Below are 24,899 nucleotides of genomic sequence, written 5' to 3'. Positions count from 1 at the left end.
GAGGCACGGATTTATTTGAGGTTACCCAGTAGCCAGGCCAGGAACTGGTCTCAGGTTGGTATGGTTCCAATGACACACTGCCTCCCTCTATGATGCCACTAGTAGGATCAGGATTCCTTCTTTTGGGAAGCTGTCAAGGAGTATGGTAATAGCAGGCACCTGCAGAAGGAGATGAGACTCTGTCTTGGTTCATGTAACTCTGTCCCTGATTTCCTCTAGAAAAATCATTTGGCATGCTTTTGGAGGGGTGGGGTTTTCTTTAGTTTTTTTTTTGTTTTTTTTTTTCTGGATGTTTCTTTAAGGATGTTAAGAGGAACCAGCCAATACTAATCTCAAACAGGATATCCTTTAAGGAAAACACTCCACACTAAATACAAACAAGAGCTTTCAGACTGAAGAATCGCAGACACCGAAGAATCTTTTTAATTTACTTGTGTGTGTGTGCGTGTGTGTGTGTGTGTGTGTGTGTGTGTGTAGTTCGTTTCAGAGTACCTTTTGGACTTCTAGTGGACAGCCTACTTCAATGTTCTCCCTCCTACATAAGTTGTTTGTGCACATATATATATATATTTTATATTTCTTTATGTGATATTCTCTCTGTCTGTCTTTCTCTCTGTGTCTCTCTTTCCTCCCTTCCTCCTTCCTCTCTCTCTTTCCTCCTCGCTCCTCCCTCTCTCTGCCAACGACCTTGCTCCTGCAGTACTCAAGTCCATTAGGACACTTAAAAACACTGAGATCAATGAGCTCATTCTCTGAAGTTCGGCCAGGACCACCCATCATGGATCATGTGGACCAGGACTGAATTTGCATGGGGGACAAATCCTTAGCAGACTTTGCTGTCCCCTGGCTTTTGTGTTTGGTCTCTACCATCTCTTGGGTAGTGGAAAGTAGAAATCTACTTTGTAGTCTTCAATCAGTGTCCCTGAAAGAGGAGGGAGTGACACTTCGGTCCCCTACGCCTCTGTTGCGTTTGTGTTTGAACATCCCTTTCCTGCCTACCAAGTGTTCTTCTGAATACCCCATTGTTATAGTCATACTCACCACCCTTTCGAGGGTTTAATGGCTAAATCAGATCTTTTTTTCATGGCACGTCTCAAGGCGGACCCTAACCCTTATCTCAGCAGCTGATCTTTCCCACTGCAAACCTGGTGCCAGTGTGTCCCAGAACCCTCTCAGCCCCTGAGAGAGCACTTCAGAGTAAACAAATCAAAATACCAAGAGGATATTTACAGCCACTGACCAAGCTCCCAATTTCCTTGGCTGGCCCTGTAGACAATGTACTCCTGCATCGGCTGTCAATTGTACTGTCAGAAATTGATACAGGACCAAGATTGAGAAAATATTATGCTAAGCCAGTCAATAGGCAAACAAAACATTGTCTACCATTTCTTTAGAGGATCTCGGACTAAATGTTTGTTTGCTTTCACAATGATATCTCGGTCATCACAAATTCTGGGACCTCCCACTTAAACTTTCTGATCTATTTCCCAGGGACTCAAGGGAAGCTGGCTTTGAAAGCCCCATGGCACTTAACAGCTTGTGCTTTCCTTGTGTCAGGGGACAAAGCTCTCCTCAGCAGGTGTCTGCTCACTTGTCCCCACTCTGCGAACTCATAAAACTCGTATTAAGCAATTCTGAGTGGAAACATCTCCTATGCCCATCTAATAATACCCTTTCTGCCAAGTGTCTCAAAATTCCCTGGGGGCTAATACTATCTATCAACCCAGCAATGCTGAGAAATTGAAGCTTGTAGATTTCATTTTGAGGCCCTGGAGAGAAAGGCAATCAACTGCCCGGTGTTCTTAAATTAGTTTCTTTTGTTTTAGAATCTAATTCTCTTTCAAGACTCTAACCGCACATTAGGAATCCAATCCAGTACTTTAGAGTCTGTGATCCGTAATAATAATAACGTCCCATTAAATTCTGCTCATTCCGTCTCCTTCATGCAGTTATGTTCATTTCCCTCAACTTCACACAGCTGCCTTTGCGCCTTTGCATTTATTTGTTTGAACCTAGAATGCCTTTCTCTTCTCAGCCTTGCAAAAGCCTACACATCTGTATGGGTTTGCTTTAAAGTTCCTCATTCAATCCATTCATTCAATCCACTATCCTATACAGCTGAGCTTCCTCTCATCTTTCTACATCTTCTTCATTTTATTTTTTATTTTTATCAGCACCTTTATGATATCCAGTGCTCTCTCCTACAGCTGCATGCAGAACGTAAGGAGCCGCTCACTCTCCGAGCTGTGCACTTCAATTTTGGGCATAGGCACTTCACATGCCTTACTCAAGTCCTTGCCCCGCTCTTCCTAAACAAATCCTCTCTCAGAAAGACTAGTATGAGTCATAGAAGCCCAAATGTAAATGTGTTGCCTTATGTTCAAATACTGCGCTTAAGCTGCTTTCTCTTGATTTTTCAATTTATTAGCTAGTCATTTTTTACCATGGCGGAAGACTGGTCTAGCTCAAGTTGCCCTTCATTCTTTCTCACATTCTGACAACATAATTACATCACAGTTTCACAATGTCGAATTAGTCTGTTTACATTATTATGATCATGCAAACATTTTTAGAGCTGAGTCTGTAGAATATACATATTTCTATATACATATTTCTATATGTAGTATATTTACATATTTCTATAACTTTTTGCTTGTCTTACGATTGATGGCTTCTTTAACATTTTTTTCATTGCATAATTATTTATTTACCTATCACTCATTGAAACCTAAATCATCTTCAGAACTGCAAAACTCCTTTGAACATGGTCAGACAACCAGGGAACTTGCTGATTCCACCTACCCCTCTCCCTCTGGTGTCCTCCATTCTCCAAACTGGGTTGCTGGCTCTGCTCTCGGGGCCTGCTGCTTGGCTGGCACAGCTGGGATTGCCCTTTATCTTCCTCCTGGGACTTCCCACACCTCCGTGTGGGATCCCTGCTTCCAGGAACCCAGAACATCTTTATCTTGGCTTACTCTTTTCTGGCAGAATGAATCTTTGAGACCATGCATTTGAATATCTATTATCTATCTATCTATCTATCTATCTATCAATCATCTATCTATCTACCTATCTATATCTATATCTATATATAACTATCTATATATCTATATGTGTATATATATTTATATATACACATATAGATATATTTATATATTTATATATATATTTATATATACACATATAGATATATAGATATGTCTTTATTCTTGCCTCACAATGGATTAACTTTTTGATTGAGAATAGAATTCTGGGTTAAAAAAAATGTTTTTTTTTTTCCGAACAGCTTAGAAGGATCGCTTCGTCTTTCAGCTTCCAGCACCGCTGTTAAGAACAATTTGATCTCTGCTATTTATATGTGGCTGCTTGGCTCCTCTCTTTTCTTTCTCTTTAGATGATTTTAGGATTTTCTCTTTATCCCTAGTATTCTGAAATTTTATGATGACATTCCTTGCAATTGGTATTTTTAATGCATTGTGTTAGGAACTCAGTATTTTGTTTTTCTTTTGGTTTAAATCTGGAGACTCAGTTCTGGGAATTTTTCTTGTATTATTATTCTGAAACTTTCCTTCCTTCTATTGTTTTCTCTCTTTCCCCCCATCTCTCTTTCTAAAAGTTCTTATCAGTCAAATGTTGGCCCTTGTTCCAGTTATCTATTGATATATAACAAACCATCTCAGAACTAAGTGGCTTAGAAAAATAGCAATTATTTATTTTGCTCACAAATCTGTAATTCGGGCAGGGTTTGAGGGAGATGGCTTCATTTCTGCGTTCTGCGGCATCACGAGGGCATTTGCGACGAGACTCACTTCCAAGGTTGCTTGGACACAGGGCTGGCAAGTTGGTGGTGGCTGTTCATGGGGATTTTGTCCCAGGGCTGGCAAGTTGGAGCTGGCTATTAATGGGGTGCTTGGCAACTTTCCACATAGGACTCTCCATAGGGCTTCTTGGCCTTCCTCAGCATATGGGTTCTGGAGTAGTATCATAGGAGGCCCGGATAGCAGTTTTAAGGCTTCTTTTGACCTACCCTTGAATGTCCCAGAATATTACATCTATAAAACTCTATAGTTAAGCAGGTCACCAAGACCAGCTCTCTTTCAAAGGGACAACATTCTACCTCTCAATGGGTAGAATAACAAAGAACTTTTAGTCATCTTTAATCTATCTAGCACTCCTCTAATTTTCATATATCTCTCTCTCATTTTTTCATTTCTGACTTTTTCTCTAGATTATAGATTTCTTCAACTTTATTTTCCAGACCTTCAATTGACTCTTAACAACAATTTTTTTGTTCTGTTGATCTATTTCTATGAATTCTTCCCTGAAGTAGTCAGTTCTTACTTTGTGTATACAATATTTTTTATCTTCTAAGGATGGAAATTATAGTTCATTATTTTCAGTTTTCTTCTGTTTCATGGAAATTGCCCCTTTTTCCTATTCTTTCTCTTCAATTTATTTGTTTTGATCTCTGTCTTTCACGTTAGGTACTTTCTTCAAATATCTGGCATTCTTTAGCTAAGCAAAGTACTTAAAAGCTGACAGAGAACTCTGGGTGCAAGGGGAGAATGTTAGGCATCATTATAGAGTGATCGGGCCTGGGCTAGCTTTTCATCAGGTGAAACGTCAGTATCTGTAGGTGTGTTTTTTGGGGGCCAGCCTGTTTCTATGGAAAAAAAAATCCAAATCTTGCCCCAGAATTACAATAAAACCATATGACAGAGGTCTGGGAACAGAAGAAGGGAGTACATTACCATGCAGAATGTAGACATTCATTTTAATAGCTTGGTTTTCAGTGTGGCAATTTACTCTGCTCTGGTCTGCACTTTACGTCTCCAGCTCAGAGCTTCTGTGGGCTACTTCTTCAGAGAGCAAGCCTCCAATGTGCAGTCTGGGTCAGGGAGGAATCTCTCGGTTGCTTGGGAAGGAGGCGAGGGTGAGAGGAACCGACTGTTCCATTAACAGACCGTCAGTTTATCCTGTTTTCCACTCAACTCTGCTCTCAGAGGTATCTCGTATCTCAAATTCCTGTGTTTCTTTGGAAATTCATGATCCCAAATCAGCTTGCTTCATTTTGATTTTCCTTAGTAGTCTTGGGTTTCAGCATTTTGTTCCTCGTAAGTCCGTAACCATGCAATTATCCTTTTTATCTTCAAAAAATATTAACATTTTAAAAATATTTACATTTTTAACCTAGTGGTTTTTTTTTTCTGTTCTCTATGTCTTTGTGAGTTTTCACTTTTTTCCTCTTTAAGATCATTTTGTTGGAGTTTTGAGAGAGAGAGTGGAACTATGTATTGAATCAGCTGTGTTTAACCAGAAATCCACCTGTATCTTTTCCCACCTAAGAGTGAACATTCGAGTGTTCCTTTTGAGCTAAAAACAGCTTCTTTCCAGATGACTGTGAGGAGATCCAGGGGGTAGACTAAAGACCTTCACATTTCTGACCTAAAGAAACGAAAGCATGCCTCGTAGGACTCATCCAGACAGTGAGGAAGCAGCTAGCAGCCATGGCTACCACTGAGCCCAGGAAGCCTCCCATCTCACACAGAGACAGGCAGAGGCAACTACAGTCCAGGTCCCCTGCCTACATCCACATTCACTGACCACAGAAAAAACACATGTATTGGGTTTGTCAGTCACTAGGCTAAGCACTTAGATGTGGTACATCTCATTTAATTTTTCTAACAGTCTTATGAGGCATGTACTGTTATTACCTCTATCTTAGAGACAAAGGTTCTGAACCACAGAGAGTTTTACATCCTTCCAAGACCACACAATTGGTACATGGCAGATCTAACCCAGGTCTGTTTTCGAGACTATGCTCTTACTTCACTTTGCCTTCCCACCCCCCCTCCCCAATTATATATTGCCTGTGTGGTGTGGGGATCTTATTACCCCTGTTGCTTGGGGACCATAACATCTGGACCATGGATTTTTGTCCCCAGCCTGAGTACTTAGGGTAGGAGAGGCTCATCAATTTTTTAAATTTAAAGTCAAGAAACTGGAGATGTTATGTCAGGCCATTGGAAGTTGGTCGAGGAGGCTGGAAGAGGCAACATGGGAATGTGTAAGAAATGTGTCCCAATAGATGTATAAACTGTATGTATTAGGCTTTAATGAATTAGTGCCTTTTATGTGCCAGGGATTATGATCGATACACACAGAATTGTTTCTTTGTTTAAGCTTTACAACAGCCTTTAGAGAAAGGTGATATTTTTCCTACTTTTTAGATGAAATAGCTCCTGATCAGATTGGTTAAGAGAACTGTCAAGGCCACATGGGTATGAAAGCACAAAGTTAGGACTCAAATGGAGACCTTCTGACTCTAAGAAAACTTAACCCCTTCTCAAAGGAAGATATCATTGTTTTCAGAAAAAAATAATACCTACTGTGGAAATCTTTTATCATACTATTTGATGTGTATCAGGCCTGAGAAAAGGCTAAGATATAAAATTAATCTGATTAGGTTTCTATTAAATTTGGGCATTACCTATAGATCTTGGACAAATGCCTTTACCTTAGATTTTTCATGTGTTAAATGGAGATAACAACACCTTCGACATAGACATGACAAGCAGAAAATAATCTGCACCGTGGCACATGCACTGCATTTCAATAAATGGTAAAGCTTATCACAACAGACCTACGGTCAGGCTATGTCTTTGCACTGAAATTCATCTACTTTTGAATGAACTCCAGGAGGCAGGGTCCAAGCCTCATTACATAGCTCAGTACTCTGTAGCTTTGACCACCGGTCTTTGGGTAAAGAAGGAGGATGAGTGATGGGAATCATTTTGTAGAGCTGTTTTAACTCATATGGACATGGCTGTTTTGCAGAGCTGTTTAACTCATATGGACATGGAGGAGATGTACCTCCTCACCTCCCCAGTTTCATTTGCTATCCCCATAGGGATTCCTTTACACAGCGATTCCCAGTGTCTGCTTAAGATCTAACTGCCGAGGTGTCAGGGGAGAGGATCTACAGGGTCTGAGGTATTGCAGAGTTCCTGCTGCTGGAGCCAAGAGAAAGACCGAAGAAGGCTCTATCTAGCCTGTGCCTGGTTAGAGGCAGAGTCTGGACACCTCCACACATGAGGATGAGAAAAGCTTTGGCCACCCTGCTTCTGACCAGAGTGGAGTGGCATGACTTAGAGCAGAGTTTCTCAGTCTTTATGTCACACGAATCTCTTGGGGATCACATTAAAAGCAGCTACTGTTTTGCAAGGTCTGTAGTGGGACCTAAGACTGCCTTTTTGATAAACTTCCAGGGGCTGCATGCTGCTTGTACCACGCACTGAGTAGCGAGGGTTCAGGAAAAATCAGACGATGCTTCCCAAGTTACTAGGCATCTTGGCAAACCAGTTTCCTCTCTAACCCTCAGATTCTTTATCTTTAAAATGAGGAAACATGGCACTGGAGCAGAGATAGTTTAAGGTGTATATGGCAGGAAGTAGTGGTAAAGGTGTCTGGGAAACTTTAATGCACCATTTAAATGTGAGAAACTATTCCTACTATGCTTTTTTAATAAGCAATTTTTTTCTGAATCCAACAAATTCAGTATATGATTTATAATACAGTTCATATTTCTAAGGGTTAACAGGAACATATTAATTTATGATGGGTTAATTTCATTTAGCTTAAAGCAAAAGCATTCCCTTTTCTATTGAAGGAATCTATGAAATTACAGTCATCTGTGAGGCATTGTTTCTTCTTAATTTATAATTTTCTTATTTTATATAAAGGAAGTAATTTTATCAACAGAATTTTTTTGGAATTGGCATTGGCAAAACCTACATCTCCCTTTAATAGGACTCAAATGGCTTCAATTTATGGTCCCTTGAAGGTAGAGATGAAGAAAGGGGCCGTGAGAAAGATTTAAGAAAAACTGACAACAACTTCTGAATGTTCCAAAGTAGAAATTAAATAAATAAAACTGAAAAAGATGATTACTCTTTATTAAAAAAGAGAGATTGTGATTTTTTAAGAACAGTCTTGTAAATTCTAAAGCACTATAATATGTCTTTAAAAAGGCTATCAAGATAATTAATAAAATCCAGAAAAATATCTAATGTCAGAACTCAATGTATAACTTATATGGATAAAATTCAATGTGCATAATTCTTTCCACTCTGAATTTTTAGTTAATTTTATGTAATAGTAACAATAGTAATGATTATAAAGCAACCTACTGCTAATTCACTTTATAGAATCCACTTTTTATGGAAAGTAGCTATGGGACTTCTTGCCAAATAGCTCTCCTCTGACTTCCTAAGGAGGCCCCTGAAAGGGGAGCCTTTCCATTGCACGCCTTCCCATGAAATGGATGAAGAGGGTACTTGGGTCCTCTTATACCACTGGCTTGGATATCCAAGTTGCTTTGGATATCTAATTAGCAGAATCTAAGCTAGACCCTAGATTAATTAATTTTAAGTACCTGTAAATATAACATTTGTGTAGTTTCTCCAGCTCCTCAGAATAATGAAGTCAAAAGTGGGAGTGACTTTGTATTTAGGGAACAAATTGTGATGGTCTAGCCATGTTCCTTCCCATTGTTTCAGAGAGAGGTAAAGAATTCCTGTGCTTGTGCTTAAATTAAATCAGTGCAAACTGTGTATTACATTGATGTGTAAGAGCTATGAGATGCAATTCAGCTGGGACCAGTCAAAAAGCACCAGGCCAGTGATTCTCAAAGTGTGTTCCCTGGATGAACAATATAGCATCACCTGGGGTCTTGTTAGAAATGACAGTTTTCAGGCCCTAGCCCAGGTTTCCTGAATCAGGAACTCTGGAGCGGGCGCCCAGTACTTTACAGTTAAACTCGTCCACCAGTTTACTCCAATGCCCAGTAAAACCGGAGAAGTATGACCCCAGCCCAGCATCTTCCACTGGTACCAGAGCTATCTTGGCAACTTCTCTCCCCAGTACAACCTAAAGTCAAGATAAGAAAGGGAGAGGTAAGGGAAAGGGAACCTGGAGTGTAGCCTGATATTGCAGCTCTTTCTCAGACAGGTAAGGAATCTATAAAAACCTTGGCACTGATGCGTCACGTTTTATACTTCGGTGAACTCACTTCCAGTTGTGGGTCGGGGCTGGGGACTGGGGAGGGAAACCTAATTTGTAGCATTTGCTGATTTTCATGGTGTAAATGCTCCCACCGTGTCGTATTTCAAGCTAACAATGGGCTCGTTGCTGAATATAAGGTTAGGAAGAGATGCTACCTATTGGCTCTCATAAGCCGCTTTGAGTGGCTGTGTCGCTTCTCACCACCTAAGGAAAAGAAAACATCTTTTCTCCAACTCTCTCCTTCACTCTCCAACAATCCCATCTTTGCTTAGCCAAACACACGGAAGAAAGAAAAAAAGCATTTTTTGTTGCATGTGGCAAAGATTTTATTTTTACTAGTTCTACTCTATATTTGGCTCTTTATGGACCTACTTTTCCCCCAGAGAAACTGCTGTGATACAGTGATGTGAGGAAGGGGCATCTGGACTTGGAGTTAATTTATCGAGAGTCTAGCCTAGATTCTGCTGTTAATTAGCTGTCTGACCTTGGTCAAATCACGTCTATTTTCTGTCTCCATTAAGCCAAACTCTTCCCACACAGACACCTAGCAGAGGACACCTAGATTAGGGGATCGCAGGAGTTCTGTGATTGAAAAATTTAATGGAAGATGATGGTTTTTAGCATGGCTCTCCATGCATTCCTTATGAAGAGCCCCACCCAGTAATCAGTGGAGATGTCAACAATTCCACAAGGCCCATGGGTGATGGTGTCATTTATCTTTAGGCCTCAGGTGCCCAGATGTCATCCTTTGTGGTTTTCAGACTCAAAAGCACAAATGCACAAAAAAAGGACTGAAACCTCCAAAGTGATTATCTCCATAAACAAAGAACCACTGGAGGGTTTTTACCCTGGATCTGCTGAGCAGTCTGTCAACGCCTGTTCTGGAGCAGATGAGGCACTAGAGACTCCTATGTTCTCTTCTACTGCCAGCCCTGGTGGAATTTGTGCCACCTGTGACTTATTAACTGGTCCCCATCCTGAGCAGAAACCTGGCACCCTTATCTTCCAATTAGTGTGGACACTGACTACCTGGGTAAGCTTTCTGAGCCTCAATCTCCCCATCTACAAAACAATAGTACCTAACTGTAGGATTCTTGGAAGGGTTAAACGTGATAAAAACCAGGAGCGTAGCCCTATGTTGCTGCTTTTCTTATTCCTGCTCCTGCTTGTTATTGCCAAAATGATAGCTGGGTTCACTCCATAAATATTTGTTGAATTACCGATGACAGCCTGTTTACTCTTGTCTTCTGTTCTATTTATATTGTCCTTCCTGAAGTTCGCATGGGTTTGTTTAGGAAGGGGCCACAGCCCCACACAATCACAATTAGCTGTGTGAGCCACCTGGAATGTTCTCTGCCACTCATTTCATCATTTCTGGAGCTGCACATGTATATCTCAGCAGCCTGTCTGGTCAACACTTGCTCGTTTGATTTTACAATGTTTGTCATGGCGTGTTTAAGCAAAAGTCTTTTCCTGACCATGGTCAAGAAAAGAATCCATTTCCTCACTTTCTTGCTTTGCATTCATGATTTCCTTTAAAGATTGAAGAGTCACTTGCCTTCTGTATTCTGTGGTACTTTCTTGCCTGATGCACTACATGTCCTGTTATTCTAAGCAGACGTGGCAGCAGGATACCTATAAACTGCTTCAAACAAGTGTATCTAGAAGTTGGCAAGCTTTTCTTAAAGAGCCAAATAGTAAATATTTTCAACTAGCAGGTCATTTGGTTTCTGTTGCAACTACTAAATTCTGCTGCAATAGAGTAAAAACAGCTATAGGCAATGGGCATGGTTGTGTTACAATAAAGTTTTATTTTCAAAAATTATATGGTAGGTCATATTTGGCTTATGGCTGATAGTTACCAACTCTTGTTATATACTATTATCTGACTTTTAATTTTTAGAATATTTTTCTTTTAAAGTTTATTCCTCATTCTCCCTGTTTTGTCAAGTTGATCACATCTCCAATTTTTCAATGCCACTAAAGATCTAACAGTTTTCTTGGGAGTCTCCTGGTACTTACAATAAGGTCATAAAGCCATGACAACTATACTTTGTTCTCTCTTCCTGGCTAATAAGTCGATTCCATTATTCAATATTGGAGTTGAACAACCACCCCAAACCAACATGGCTCCATCCTTGTCCTAGTCATTGGGATTTAGTTTGAGCATAAACTGTGTCCCTCCACTGGAATTCAGAATAGTGTAGAAATAATTATGCATGAATCTTTAGGCAGAATTCTAGGGTTCAAGACCCAATTCTGCTACTTGCTAGCCGCACAACCTTGACAAATTATTTAATACCTAAGCCTCAATTTGCTCCTATGAAATGAAACTGTTAATAACTAGGGTCGTGAAACTTAATATAAAATTACATATATATATATGTGTGTGTGTATATATATGTATATATGTATATATATATACACACACACATATATATATATATGTATATATACACACATACATATATAGTTTCTGGTATTTAGTAGGCACTCAATTTATATTAACTATTTCTACACAGAAATGCTTGGGCATGTATATGACTTGGTGGAGCAGGCTTTCCAAGAGGTCTATTTTTTAAAATAATTTTTTATTTTTCAGTTATAGTTGGCATACAATACTATTAGTTTCAGGTGTACAACATAGCGATTAGATATCTATATAACTCACAAAGTAATCACCCCAATAAATCTAGTGCTCCTCTGACACCACACATAATTACAATATTATTAACTATATTTCTTACGCTATACTTTCTATCTCCATGACTATTTTGTAACTAACAATTTGTATTTCTTAATCCTTTCCCCTTTTTGCACCAATCCCCCAACCTCCTTCCCATCTGGTAGTCCTCAAAAATGTTCTCTGTATCTACGAGTTTGTTTCTGTTTGTTTGTTTTGTTCTTTAGATTCTACTCAAGTGCACCCATATGACATTTGTCTTCCTCTATCTGACTTATTCCACTTGGCACACTACTCTCTAGGTCCATCATGAAATATCTTTTTTCATCCCTTTACTTTTAGTTTGTGAGTGTCTTTTCATCTGTAGTGAATCTCTTGTAGGCAGCATATGTAAGGGTCTTGTTTTCTTATTTATTCAGCCACCTTATCTTTTGATTGGAGTATTTAATTTTTTTCATTTGAAGTGCTCGTTGATATATAGTTATGCCATTCTTTATTTAGACTTTCGATATATATTTTTTCCTTCTTAAAGAAGTCCCTCCAACATTTCCATACCGGCTTGGTGATGATGAGCTCATTTAGTTTTTTCTTGTCTGGGAAGGTCTATCTGTCCTTCGATTCTAAATGATAACTTTGCTGGGTAAAGTAATCTTGGTTGTAGGTCCCGGATTTTCATCACTTTGAATATTTTGTAGCAAGCCTTTTTCGCCTGTAACTTTTCTGCTGAGAAATTGGCTGATAGTCTTATGGGCATTCCCTCGTATATAACTAATTGCTTTTCTCTTGCTGCTTTTAAGAGTCTCTCTTTGAATTTAACATTTAGCATTTTAATTATGATGTGTCTTGGTGTGGGCCTCTTTGTATTCATCTTGGTTGGGACTCTCTGCACTTCCTGGGGTTGTATATCTATTTCCGTCACTAGGTCAGGGAAGTTTTCTGTCATTATTTCTTCAAATAGGTTTTCAATTCCTTGCTCTCTTCTTCTGGTACCCCTATGAAGCAAATGTTACACTTGATATTGTCCTAGAGGCTTCTTAAACTATCTTCATTTTTTTTTTAATTCTTTTGTCTTGTTGCTGTTCTGATTGGGTGTCCTCTGCTACCTCATCCTCTGTCACTCACTCAATCCTCTGTTTCCTCCACTCTGTTGCTTCCCTCTAATGTACTCTTCATCTCAAATATTGTATTCTTCGTTTCTGACTGGCTCTCTATTATGTTTTACTATGTTTTACATCTTCGTTTTTCTTTTACCTTTGTTAAAGTTCTCACTGAGTTCATCTACTCTTCCCCTAAGTTCCTTGAGCATCTGTATAACCAATGTTTTGAACTCTGCATCGTCTTCATTTTGGTGAATTCTTTTTCTGGAGCTTTGTTTTGTTCTTTCAGGTGGGATGTGCTTCTTTGTCTCCCCCATTTTAGCTGCCTCCCTTTGTCTGTTTCTATGTAGTAGGTAGGGCTCTTAAGCCTCTCAGTCTTAGTAGAGTGGCTTTATGTAGTATGTGTGCTGAGGGACACCTTGGCACAGACCTGGGAGGGACCCAGCTGCAGGCCAAGTTCAGCAGCAGCCTGGGCACATTCAAGGCCACCTGGTAAGAGTCACCAAGCAGCGCACATATGGCTGTCACCTGTGCTGGGCTTATAGATGCCTCGAGGGGCCAAATCAGAAACTGAGACTGGTTGCCATGGGTATGGGGCTTGGAGCTGCTCAGGAAGAGATACAGGGCATGCTGAGGCCAGATGTTGCTTCTTTGGGTTTTGTGAGCCTTTGAGAGATTTCATGAAAGTTTGCAGCAAGAGCCAAGACACCCCATTTGTATGGAATAAATCACTGGAAGCAGCTTGGGTGGGCCCACAAGTTGGGAGAGGTGTAGTCTCAGAGAATCTCCTGGTTGGCATGACCTGTGTTACCCAGGTTGATGACACCTGTGTCTGCACCATTGGGAGTGGGGAGAGCTCAACAAAAGAACGATGACTTCTGCCTGCACCTCTGTCCAGTAGCCAGCTGCCCCTCTATCCCTGAAGCTCTGAAGCTCAACAGCTCAGCACCTTCCCATATGTCCCTGGTACTCCTTGAGCAAGCTGCCCCAGTGCTAGAGCTCAGAGAGAGCAAGTCCATCAGCAAATAAGGTTGGGCTTGGGCCCTTTACGAGGAGGGTCTTTGCCTCCACAGCCCTCCATCTCACTCAGCCACTACCTCCGCTGGTTTTCACAGCCAGAGATTGTGGGGACTTCTCAGCACCTGAACCCTGGGTTGGGGAGCCCTGTGTGCTGCCGGGACCCCCTCACTCCTCAGGTGGGGGAGTAAGCTCTGTAGCAAGATAGCCTTCCTGATTCTTGATAGACACATGTGATTGTGGGACTGGGCTATTTCTCATCTCTGCCTCTCCTACTGTTTTGAGGTGACCTGTTATTCGAGGAGACCTGGTTGCTCTGTAGTTTTGTTATAATTTTGGTGAGGTTGCTAGAGGAGGCATGCATGGCCTCTACCTTCTACGCCACCTTAGCCGCCTCTGTCTCTCAAGAGGTCTATTTTTAAGAATTCAGTGGGTAAAGTTTGTTTGGGACCCTTGCAGTGGAGAATGGTGGTGTGGTATGGGGCAGAGTGGATAGCACAGAGCCTTGTTACTCGAAGCATGGCTCATGGATCAGTGGTTCCCATTTATTTACTTTAGAAACATTTAGCTTTTATTATCAATTTATGTAGATGAGACAATGAAATATAAGACTAGAACAAAGAGAGTTGTTTTTAAGAAGCACAAACTAAAGAGTTTCTTTTTTTTTTTTTTTTTTTTTTTTTTTTTTACTATAGTCCCTTGGATAGGGGTGGGGATGGGCTCCATGCTCATTTCAGGGATGCCACCATTAGATTAGACTGGGATGTAATTTTGGCAGATGCCTCCAGAGAAAGTTTGAGTAAGTCAAGAAAATCAGTCCAACTGAGCCTTATTTCTTGATTTCTTAGTTTGAACACTGTAACTCCACTTCTGTGGTAAGGTCATAAAAAGGCTAGAAGATATCTGATTCTACTTCTTTTGGATCACTTGCTGTAGGAGAAGGCAGCTGCCATGCTGTGAAGGCACTCGAGCAGCCTTTCGGAGAGGATTTTTGCAGGAGCTGAGGACTCTCAATAACAACCAGCACCAATGTGCCAGCCAAGAGGGTAAGACTCCTTGAAAGTGAATCCTCTAGTCTCATTTCAGCTTTCTAATGACTGAAGCCCTGCCCAGTTATAACATGATTGGAGAATATTTTACATATCAGAAAATCAAACCAGCCCTGGGCAACCAGTAATCTACTTTCTTCCTCTATAAATTTACCTTTTCTGAACATTTAATATAAATGGAATCACATATATGATCTCCGTTTTCTTTCATTTAGCATAATGTTTTAGAGGTTCATCTATGTCATACATAGCATGTATCAGTAGTTCCTTTTTTCTTTGCTGGATAGTATTCCATTGTATGTTTTCAACACATTTTATTTTGCGAGTTAATAAATATTCAGGTTGTTTGCTTTTTTGGCTGTTGTGACTAAAACTGCTTTAAACATTCACATGCAAGTCTTTGTGTGTATATCTCTTTCTATTCTTGGTAATACACTTAGGAGTGAAACTGAATATGATAAGTCTGTGTATCTGTTTGAAAAACTACCAAGCTGTTTTCCATAATGGTTGTACCATTTTACATCCCCACCAGCAATATATGAATGTTCTTGTTTCTCCACATTTTCGCCAACATTGCGTGTTTTATTTATTATAGGTATTTTAGTGAATATGAAATAGTATCTCATTGTGGATTTAATTTGCATTACTTTAGTGACCAATGATGTTGAGTATTTTTTCCTGTGTATATTAGTCACTTTATGTCTTCTTTGGGAAATTTGTCTGTTCACATCTTTTGATCCATTTTATGGTTGAGTTGTTTGTCTTGCTGAGTTCTAAGTGTTCTTTATAAATTCTCGATGCAAGTCTTTTACCAAATAAGTGTTTTGCAAATATTTTCTCTTAGTCTATTGCTTGTCTTTTCATTGTCACTGTCTTTCCCAGTGCCAAAGTTTTGAATTTTGATGAGGTCTAATTTATCTTTTTTTCCCTTTTAAAGACTATTTTTTTTTTAGTGTTATATCTATAAAATGTTTGCTTATCTCAAAGTCCTGAAGATTTCCTCTTCCATTTTCTTCTAAATGTCCTGTTTTAACTCTTATATTTATATCTAGAATCTATTTTGAATTAACTTTTGTGTATTGTGTGAGGTGAGGGTCTAAGTTCAATTTTCTCAGCATCATCTCTTGAACAAACTACCTTTCCCACAACAAACTGCCCTGCACCTTTGTCAAAGATCAGTTGACTATAAATCTAAGGACTTATTTCTGGTATAGTACCACACTGCTCTTGATAACTATAGCTTTATAGTATGTTTTGGAATTAGGATGTGCAATTCTTACAACTTTGTTCTTCTTCAAATCGTTTTGTCTATTCCAGATGTTTTGTATTTCCATATAAATCTTAGTAGCTGCTCAACATTTTGACAGCAATCTCTTGAAAGACTCTGAGCCAGCACTGCCCAGCTAAGCCAATTCTGAATCCCTGCCCTGCAAAAACTGTTGGAGAAGATAATGATAAATGTTGGTTCTTGTTTGAAGCCATAAATTTTGGGGCTATTTGTTTCATGGCAATAGATAACTAATACAAAACACTCTATTTTATTTCTCATGTTCCTGCATGATGATGTTCAGTTTCTCTTAAAATCATGTTGCTCTCAGTTTTAAAGATTTGCTGCTATCGGGGAGGAAGAAAAATGTGTCAGGTGGTAGAAGCAAGAGGGAGAAATGAAGAATACAGAGAGTGATCTGGAGCAGCAGTCAACAAATTATGACCTGAGGGCCAAATCTGGCCCAGAGCCAGTTTAAGAATAGTTTTTATAGTTTTAAAGGGTAGTTAAAGAAGACTGTACAATAGAGAATTTATCTGACCCTTTATAGGAAAAGTTTGCTGACCTCTGGTCTAGAGTGCTAGTGAAGGGTCTAGACTGAAGATAAAAATTTTAGAGTTATGAGCATCTAGGTAATATTTGAAGTTATAGGAAAAGATGGTTCGATATTTGTATTTAGGACCTGATCCCAGATTTGTCATGACTGAGATGGAGATAAGTCCTAGGCTCCCCTAGAGAAGTATTAGAGATGCAAGTGGTCATTTGGGTCTGTCCCTACCCAGCCTGGGGACAAGGGAAACTCATAACTGCCTCCCAGTAGGCTGAGTCCTGCCACCACTGATCCCCTCCAGGCCTTGGTTGCAAGAGAGATGGGCTCTCTGGGGGCAAGCTCCTGCAGTTCTTCAAAGGAGGCTTGCACCTAATAAACCTATGAAGTGACGAGTTCCCATTCTTGTCCTCTCCCAGCTGGCTGTCAGCTCTCTCTCCCTGTCTCCTTGCCTTCCCTTCCAGGCCTGGGTATTAGATATGCATCCCCTGAAGATACGGAGAATGAAGGCCTGTGGTTCTGATAAGTATTTGAACCTATCCCTCCAGAGACCAAGTGTAAGAGAGGACATAAAGTTGGTCTTCTTACCCACTCGTGTTGGCATCCTACTCTGCACCAGAATGACTATAATAACTGAAAGGACCAAAATTGTTCCTGCAAATGTCTGCATGGGTTACTATCCAAGTCTTCCAAACCTGAGAGTAAATGTATTCCATTTTGCTGGATGCCCCATTCTGTGGGTTCAGCTGCCATCCATCCTGCAAAGCTCTGTGCTCTCAGCACTCTGTCTGTGCTCAGGCCCCTCTGCCTTATGATTTGCAATCCCTGCCACTGTAAGTCAAATTAAAATTTCTCTTTCTGCTCTCAGTTAGATGGAGATCAGCTCTTCAATTCACATTTAATTTTCACCTGAAGGGATCAAGTTCCAATTTATATAGAATAAATAAAAAATGGTCATGATACCAACTTCATTCGTTGATCGTATTCCCAGGGAGGGGGATGGTGGGATTGTAGACATTGCTGCAGACCTCTCTGGTTTGGTGGAAAAAGCTCCAGATTTGGGGTCCAAAAAATTAAAGTTCTAGCTTTAATAGAACTTCTGTACCTTGAATAGTCATTTAGCCTGACTGAGCCCCAGTTTGTATTATAGGGATCATGCTGAAGATTACATATGATGGAATTTATAAAGGCGTTGGGTAGCCTGCAAATTTCTATGCCTAAGGAAGGGGATGTTTTTATTTTATTTTCAAAGGGTAATAGTTCAAATCTTTTGTCTATTGACAATGTAGAGTTAGAGTTTCTGTTTACCATAATTCATATCACAAATTACATAAATGGACAGAGAGTTCCTAAGTTGAGTTTACCATGTTTCTTAAGAGAATCCAATTATATCCAGTTAATAAACTCTTTTCATAAACAGATGTCCCTCTGAAACTGATGATAGATAGGGGTGAACTTGCTATGTGATTCTTACTTAAAATGAAAGGCAACTTTATGGGTCTTGGCTAAAGCAGAGGAGAAGCAGCTCCAAAGAAATATAATGCTCATATTCTTCTTCCCACACACTCTTTTCCCTCTAAAATTAGTTTGCCTTTTTTTTTTTTTTTTTGGTTGTTTTTATTTTTAAAGAATTAGCCTCTTGGGAAGAAAATGATAAATTCAATCTCTACCAATGTTTTCCGTAGAATAAATTTCAACCACTCCAGGTCAAATGCAATGGGAAAGTGAGTTTGACTTAGTTCATGAAATAAACATATTTATTCATTTCATCATTCCCCATAAGAAAGTTACAGCCTCATTCAAAAGATTTAAATTGTCGAGACCCAATACTTATCAAATTTTTCTCAAGGGCACATGGGAATGAGTAGGCCATCTCTGGTGTTGGTTGCAATTCTAGGAGTCATGTCTGGAATGATGAGAGGTGAAAAGATCTGGCTTGGGCTCTCATGGGTCCCTGTCATGTTTATCTGCAAACCTGAATTTCCTTTTTCATCTCCCCCCGTTTAGATTGTTGTACAGATTTCAGGAAATCCATTTCTTTCTGACTTGAGTCTCTCTTCACATGGTGCATCTGAGAACTGCCTTGTAGGGCTCTTATGCCACTATGAGCAACGGCTGCTGTCCTTCTTCCTTGGCCCACATTTGTGAGCACCTCCCAAAGCCACTCATCCATGTTTAAAAGGTTTTGTTTTGTTTACATTTAGAATCAGGTCTAAAGCACCTGGTAGCATGTGTCCTACTTAAGGGGCAATTTTCTTCTACTTCTTCAATTGTAGTTAAAACCATGGCTTGGTCCACTCTTGGGTCTAACCTTTCCTTCCATCACATCCAGTCTTTAGGTCCAGCTTTTAGTCTATTGAAATATGGGACTTTAGAATCTGCCCTTGTAAGTTAAAGATCTTGAGTTGGAACCCAGATTGGACAACCAGCTAAAGGGTGTGAGTTTTAGGCAATAAATAGGACGTAAAGGAATTCCCTTGGAATCACTTGCACTAGCTACCTTTCCTTTGCAGTCCTGCTATTGTTTGCAGACAGAATGGCTAAAGGTTATTTCTGATCTCCTGAGGACTCTATCAGGATTTATATCAGTAATTAAAAGTGCGCTGCGTGAGGCAGCTAAATGCATCCAACAGTACAATTCTAGGCAGGAAACAGCGAGTTACTCCCATTCACTCCCAGGCCACTATGGCACTTACTTGAACACTTTATCTTGGTCCAGCTGCCAGAAAACTTTTTATTCTCTTCCCTTACATACAGGGCACCGCCTTTCCTTGGATATCTGAACTCGGAAACATTTAACATTCTCCCAGGAAATAACTCCATTCAAAGCCATTGTTTTTAAGTGCTGTAGCGATTGACTTGAAAGTAACTTGCGTAAATCACCTCCGTTGATTACTAACACAATGGTGATTACTAGGGAGGGTAATGAAAACACCATATAGTCATATGAATAATATGTCACAATTGAAAGTAGAACCTGTGTTGGACTCTTATGCAATGAAAGGAACAGGGTTGGCAAGTATGTGGCTTGCATGCTTATGCTACTTTTCCTATTTCTCTATATGGCAGATATTGTTGAGTGATCATATTTTTTCCCCTTTTGCACCCAGAGGCCTTGGAATCCTTCTCCACTAGTTCAAGTGCCCATTATCGACTAGATACATTCACACAAGAGATAAAAAATATTTTCTATTCTCATAATGAAGTATATTTTTTTAGACACTAATCTGTGGATTATTTGAGGGCAATGGCAATCTTTTTATTCATGCTTATATTCTTAGGCCTGGAGTCAGTATTTGACACATTATAAATACTCAGTAGAAAGTTATTTAATTGAACACTTGATAATACTCAATTACTGGTTAACCATTTTCCACTAAGTTGAAGAGAGCTTCCCAACTGGTGTGTCTGTGTGTCACATGGGCCATAGGTAAGTAGACATACTGCCTTCTTCAGTTCTCAAGGCTGAAAATGATCTGAGAGTACTCTGAGCCCCAAGGCAGTGGCCTCCTACTTTGAACAAACTCATCTAATTACTATTAGATGGGAGTAATTACTATGTTTGCCATGATATGAAAAGGATCAGAGAAAAGTTGGGTAACACTAGGTTGGATGACCCTCTCTGGATAATACTAAGATATAATAACACACTGATATTAGCTCATTTAAACAATGGCTCTGTATTTCTTTAAAAGATTTCTATTCCTTAAAATCTCAGATAATCACAAGCAGAAAAATATGTCAAAGGAAGGAAGGAATTATCACAAATTCTATTGTGTAAAGGTAGGTGTGTGTGAACCGAGCAGCACCATAGGGAGCTCCTGCAGCTTTCAAAAGAGTCATCTCTCAGAAGGGGTATCCAAGGAAATTTACATGTACTGGTGAGATAATATTAATGACCCTTTTATATGCAGTGGGTGTAAGTACTTTTTCTGGAATATAAATACTATAAATCTCCAAAAAGAAATGAGAACTTTCTTCTATTTTCTCATCAAGCTCTCTGAATTCTAAATATGGTAAAGGAATGTTCAGAATCAACATCAAAGACATGAACTCACATTGGAACTATATATTTGTAATTGGGACTATCTCTACATCATGGGAAGAAGGCATGAGCAGTCTTGGAGGAAGAATGAGTAGAGGGCAGGTGTTCCTGGATGCCCAGGTGTTTTAGCCATGGCAAATTCTGGTGTTGTATGGTAGAAACAGAATGAGCGTGAAGACAGAGCTGGGAATAATCCCTAGCTCCAAAGTCTCCCTAGCTCTGTGTTTTCTGAGGACTAACCCTCAGCTCACAATCATAAAAACACCTGAAAAATATGTACTACTGTTCAGGTTGCTGTGAGAACTAATGAGACAATATGTAGAAAGCAATACTATACCTGACATTAGACCCTCAGTACACCCCCAGGGTCACCCTCATGACCCAGTGAAAACCAGGGCACCAGACAGGACAGACAGATGCTACTACAGCTTTAGTGCCAGAAAGGAGTCCATCCTAAGGCTTTGGGAGATTTTGATGAGTAGTTAGTGGTGTGTGATAGGCAAAATTCTAAGATAGTCTCAAGATTCCTCCCCCTCGGTGTACACAGCCTATATAACTCTTTCCTTGAATGTGAGTGGGGCTTGTGAATATGATGGGAAAGTTCCTCCTGTGGTCTGATTATGTTATATGGCACAATTAACCTTAAAAAGGGAGATTATCTTTAGTGGAGCTGACCTAATCAGGTTTGCCCTAAAAAGACAGATCTTCCTGATGAAAGCAATCCAACATGGGGGAATGTTTTTGTCGTTGTTGTTGCTGGCTTTAAAAATGGCAGTGATGCGAGAAAAACTTGTAGGACCTAAGAGAAGCCTTTGAGAGTTGCCACTGAGCCAGGATCAAGGAACTGAATTCTGCCAGTAACAAAGTGAGCCAGAACAGAGGACCATGGGCTCCAAAAGAGAACATAGCCCAGGTGACATTTTCATTTCAGCCTGGTAGACCTTGAATGGAGAACCCACTCAGAGGTTCTGGATTTCTAGACTTTCTATGCCTGGACTTCTGACCTACAGAAATTGTGAGATGAGTTTTAAATTGTGAAATGACTGTTTTAAGTCACTAGTTTGGTGGTAATTTGTTACACAGCAATAGAACACTGAAAGGAAGTATTTTTAATTTAAGTCATTTGGGCTTTTTCTCAACAGTCTCATTCAAGGTTTTAAAAGGTCTTTCAGAATTATGGAACTTATTCCACTCTGCCAGGTATTATAGGTATCTGTTTTCATGCACGTCTTTCCAAATGGCTAGTAAGCGGATCTTGTTCTTGTCATTGTTCATCCTCAAATAGCGCAGTGGAGCACTCAATAAATATGTGTCGAGTTGAGCGTTTGTACAACATTTAGCCCCCTACAAAGCATTCACAACCCTAATCTCATTTGATCCCCACTGGGACTGTAATTTTGAGGCAGGGTAGAAAAGGGAGCTGAAACTCAAAGAAGAGAAATTTGCGCGGAGTTAAAAGGAAAAAAAGAAAATCCCCATACCTTCATAACTGCCAGTCCCCTGTAGTTTCATGGCATTAGAGCTTTCTCTGTGACAAGGATTAGGATGTGAAGTGTTATACTTTAAGCAGAGTTTTGCTGCAAAGGACCTCGAATATTCTGATGCAATCACAGCAAAGGGAATAATGCCCAGACCGTACCATCCCACCTCATATTTTCAAGTGCTTTGAGGAGTGACATGCTTTATTTCTAGGCTTGATTTTTTTTTTTTTTTTTTAAGAAGTCAATCAAGGAAAATGTTCTTTTGCTTGAAATAACATCAAAATGAGAGTCACATTGCCTCACAGAATTATTTCAGAGGCAACAATCACATGAATAGCTTGGTAGCTCACTGTATTCGGAACTTATTAGAAAAATGAAGGATCTTGGCAATTTTGAAGTTACCTCTGCTGATACTCAGGGCCACCCAAAGATTCAGAAGGACTCTAGGTTGGGCATCTTGTGGAGCATATGGAGCCTCCACATGTTGGCATAATCACTGCCTCATTCATTCATTCATTCAAAAATTATTTGAGTGCCCTCTATGGGAGAGGCACTGTACTAAGCACCATGGACATAGTTGTACATAAAAATAGACCTGGCGTCAGCTCTCAGTGAGCAAATGATGTCTGGAAAACTGTTCTTAATTCCCAGGAAGAGTGTCAGAACATCTGCTTTCCACTCTTATCTATTGTACGTATGAGACAGATCCATTATAATCCATGTCTCATAATATAAAAGTCCTTTTATGCCCTTGGTTTATTAATCCAGCCTATAAACTTCTCTAGGCCAGGGAATATACATTTCCTTTGCTGTATACCTAGAACTATTGTGCCTGCACAGAAAATGTGGCCTACACATAGCTGATTAAATGATCGAATGAGCAAATGAAGAAATGGATTCCTTTGGGTACCATATTTGGAAATGATTGTCTTTGGAATTTATAAAATTTGGGAAGTTTTTGTAAGCTCTCTTCATTGCTTGGGCTATAGTAGACATTCAATACATATTCATTAAATACATATATTCTTCACAATCAAGGACATTTCATTTGTTCCAAATGTAATAGAAATTCTGAGTCTACTTCTCAAGGGGTCTCATTCCCAAAGGAAAAAATTCAGCTGCCAAAATCCTGAACAGGCCAGAGGCAGATTCCCTAAGTCACCCCCATTTTTGCCTAAGAATCTAGAGATGTTACAACACCTGTTTATAATTCCAGCCCAAATCCTAAATTAGTAAGGCTAAGTGCACAAATCAGCCAGCCATTACTCCCGGCCCCTTAAAACATCTTTAAAAAAAAAAAAATGTCAAAGCGACATTGACACTGCTGTTGTAGGCTTTAAATAACCACCAGTTCTCACCATGGCTCTTAAACCAAGCAGCGCCTATGCGCACACTGTGTCCCTGGCTCCCTGGGTAGCGGATAACTAGTCAACACGTCCTAGGAACCCCTTTTAGACCTCAGGCTCCGTTAGCAACAACACAACAAACAGTTGAAAGGGCTTCTGGGTGTAAGCTTCTGGCTGCTTCAAAATTGTTGCTAAAATAAGGGGGGAAAGCTGCAGGTGTTCTCAGCCTTCAGAAGAACAAGCTACTAGTTCCTTGTCAAGGCCAGGCATGTTTAGCTGGGCCTAAGTGAGAGTCCTCAGGATAAGAGTCATGGACTAGCCTGTAGACAAAGCAACAACGAAGCAGGGCAGATGTGTTCATTTTCTTATCAGACATATCAGACATGTAATTGAATTCTCTCACCCCAGCCTCTTCCCCCCGCCCCCCCGCCAAGTCATTATTAATATCACTTCTCATTATATTTTTGAAACTCGGACTGGACTGTGCCCTCTATGCTTAAAATTCCCATATGAATTGTCAGGGCATACAGAGCAATGTCAAATCCATGGCAAGAAGTGAGCCTCCTCCTACTTTCTGACCACAAATTATTAGCCAGTCTTATTTTTGTCTTACCATATCCACTGATGTCTATGGACACTGCCCTTTAGCCTCATGGAATTTCAGGCCCCCAAATACAACATGTGCCTTACCCCTCAGGGGACACCTGGTAATATCTAGAGACATTTTTTATGATAAAAATGATGGGGGAGATGTTACTGGTATTTAGTGAGTAAAATCCAGGAAAACATCTAAATATCTAACACCACGCAGGACTGCCCCTTACAATAAGGAATTATCCAGGCCAAAATGTCAGTAGTGCCAGGTGGAGAAACCCTGGCGTACACTATTACCTCTACCTAGAACACCCTTATTTCTTTCTTCTACCCTCCTTTCCTTCCCAATCCAGAGAAATAATCATTGTTCAAACTCTGCTTAAATTTTCCCTTCTCTGTGAAGCCCGCTCAGCCCTGTTCCCCCTCTCTTGTTGCTTTAGTTTCTTTGTCTAGTCTTTCAAAGAAGCAGAGATGACAAAGGTCACTTTCCCCTTAAGAACTTGAACAATCTTTTTGAACTTCCAGTTCTGTGCTTGGTAGAAGTCCAGACCACACATCCCTGTCCCCAGGGTTTCCACGAATGAAGGTCACACTAGGCTCAGATGACTGCATCCTTGGCTTGTGAGTGCCATCCAGTGTGTGTGTGGTGGTGGGGGGTGGGGCGGGGGGAGGAGAGCAGTTCTTCACCACTTCAGCCCAGACAGGAAATG

At 40.1% G+C, this 24,899-nt stretch overlaps 1 protein-coding gene across 4 annotated transcripts in view; it reads left to right on the top strand.

Moving 5' to 3' along the window:
• LOC107515746 (60S ribosomal protein L10a-like) overlaps positions 1–24,899 on the top strand; it is a 226,600-nt gene that overhangs the window by 109,762 nt on the left and 91,939 nt on the right. For 3 of the 4 annotated variants that reach the window (XR_004951655.1, XR_004951659.1, XR_004951658.1), the window contains exon 3: positions 14,797–14,906. The gene's annotated coding sequence lies outside the window, so the exon portion shown is untranslated. Of the gene's footprint in view, positions 1–14,560; positions 14,660–14,796; positions 14,907–24,899 lie in introns of those variants that run through there. The other variant, XM_036223843.1, reaches the window with a different exon arrangement.

This window comes from Rousettus aegyptiacus, unplaced genomic scaffold (assembly GCF_014176215.1).
Source record: "Rousettus aegyptiacus isolate mRouAeg1 unplaced genomic scaffold, mRouAeg1.p scaffold_m13_p_6, whole genome shotgun sequence".
NCBI classification, from domain to species: Eukaryota; Metazoa; Chordata; class Mammalia; order Chiroptera; family Pteropodidae; genus Rousettus; species Rousettus aegyptiacus.
Note: the sequence above shows the minus strand (reverse complement) of the source record. Positions and strands in the feature narration are given on the sequence as shown.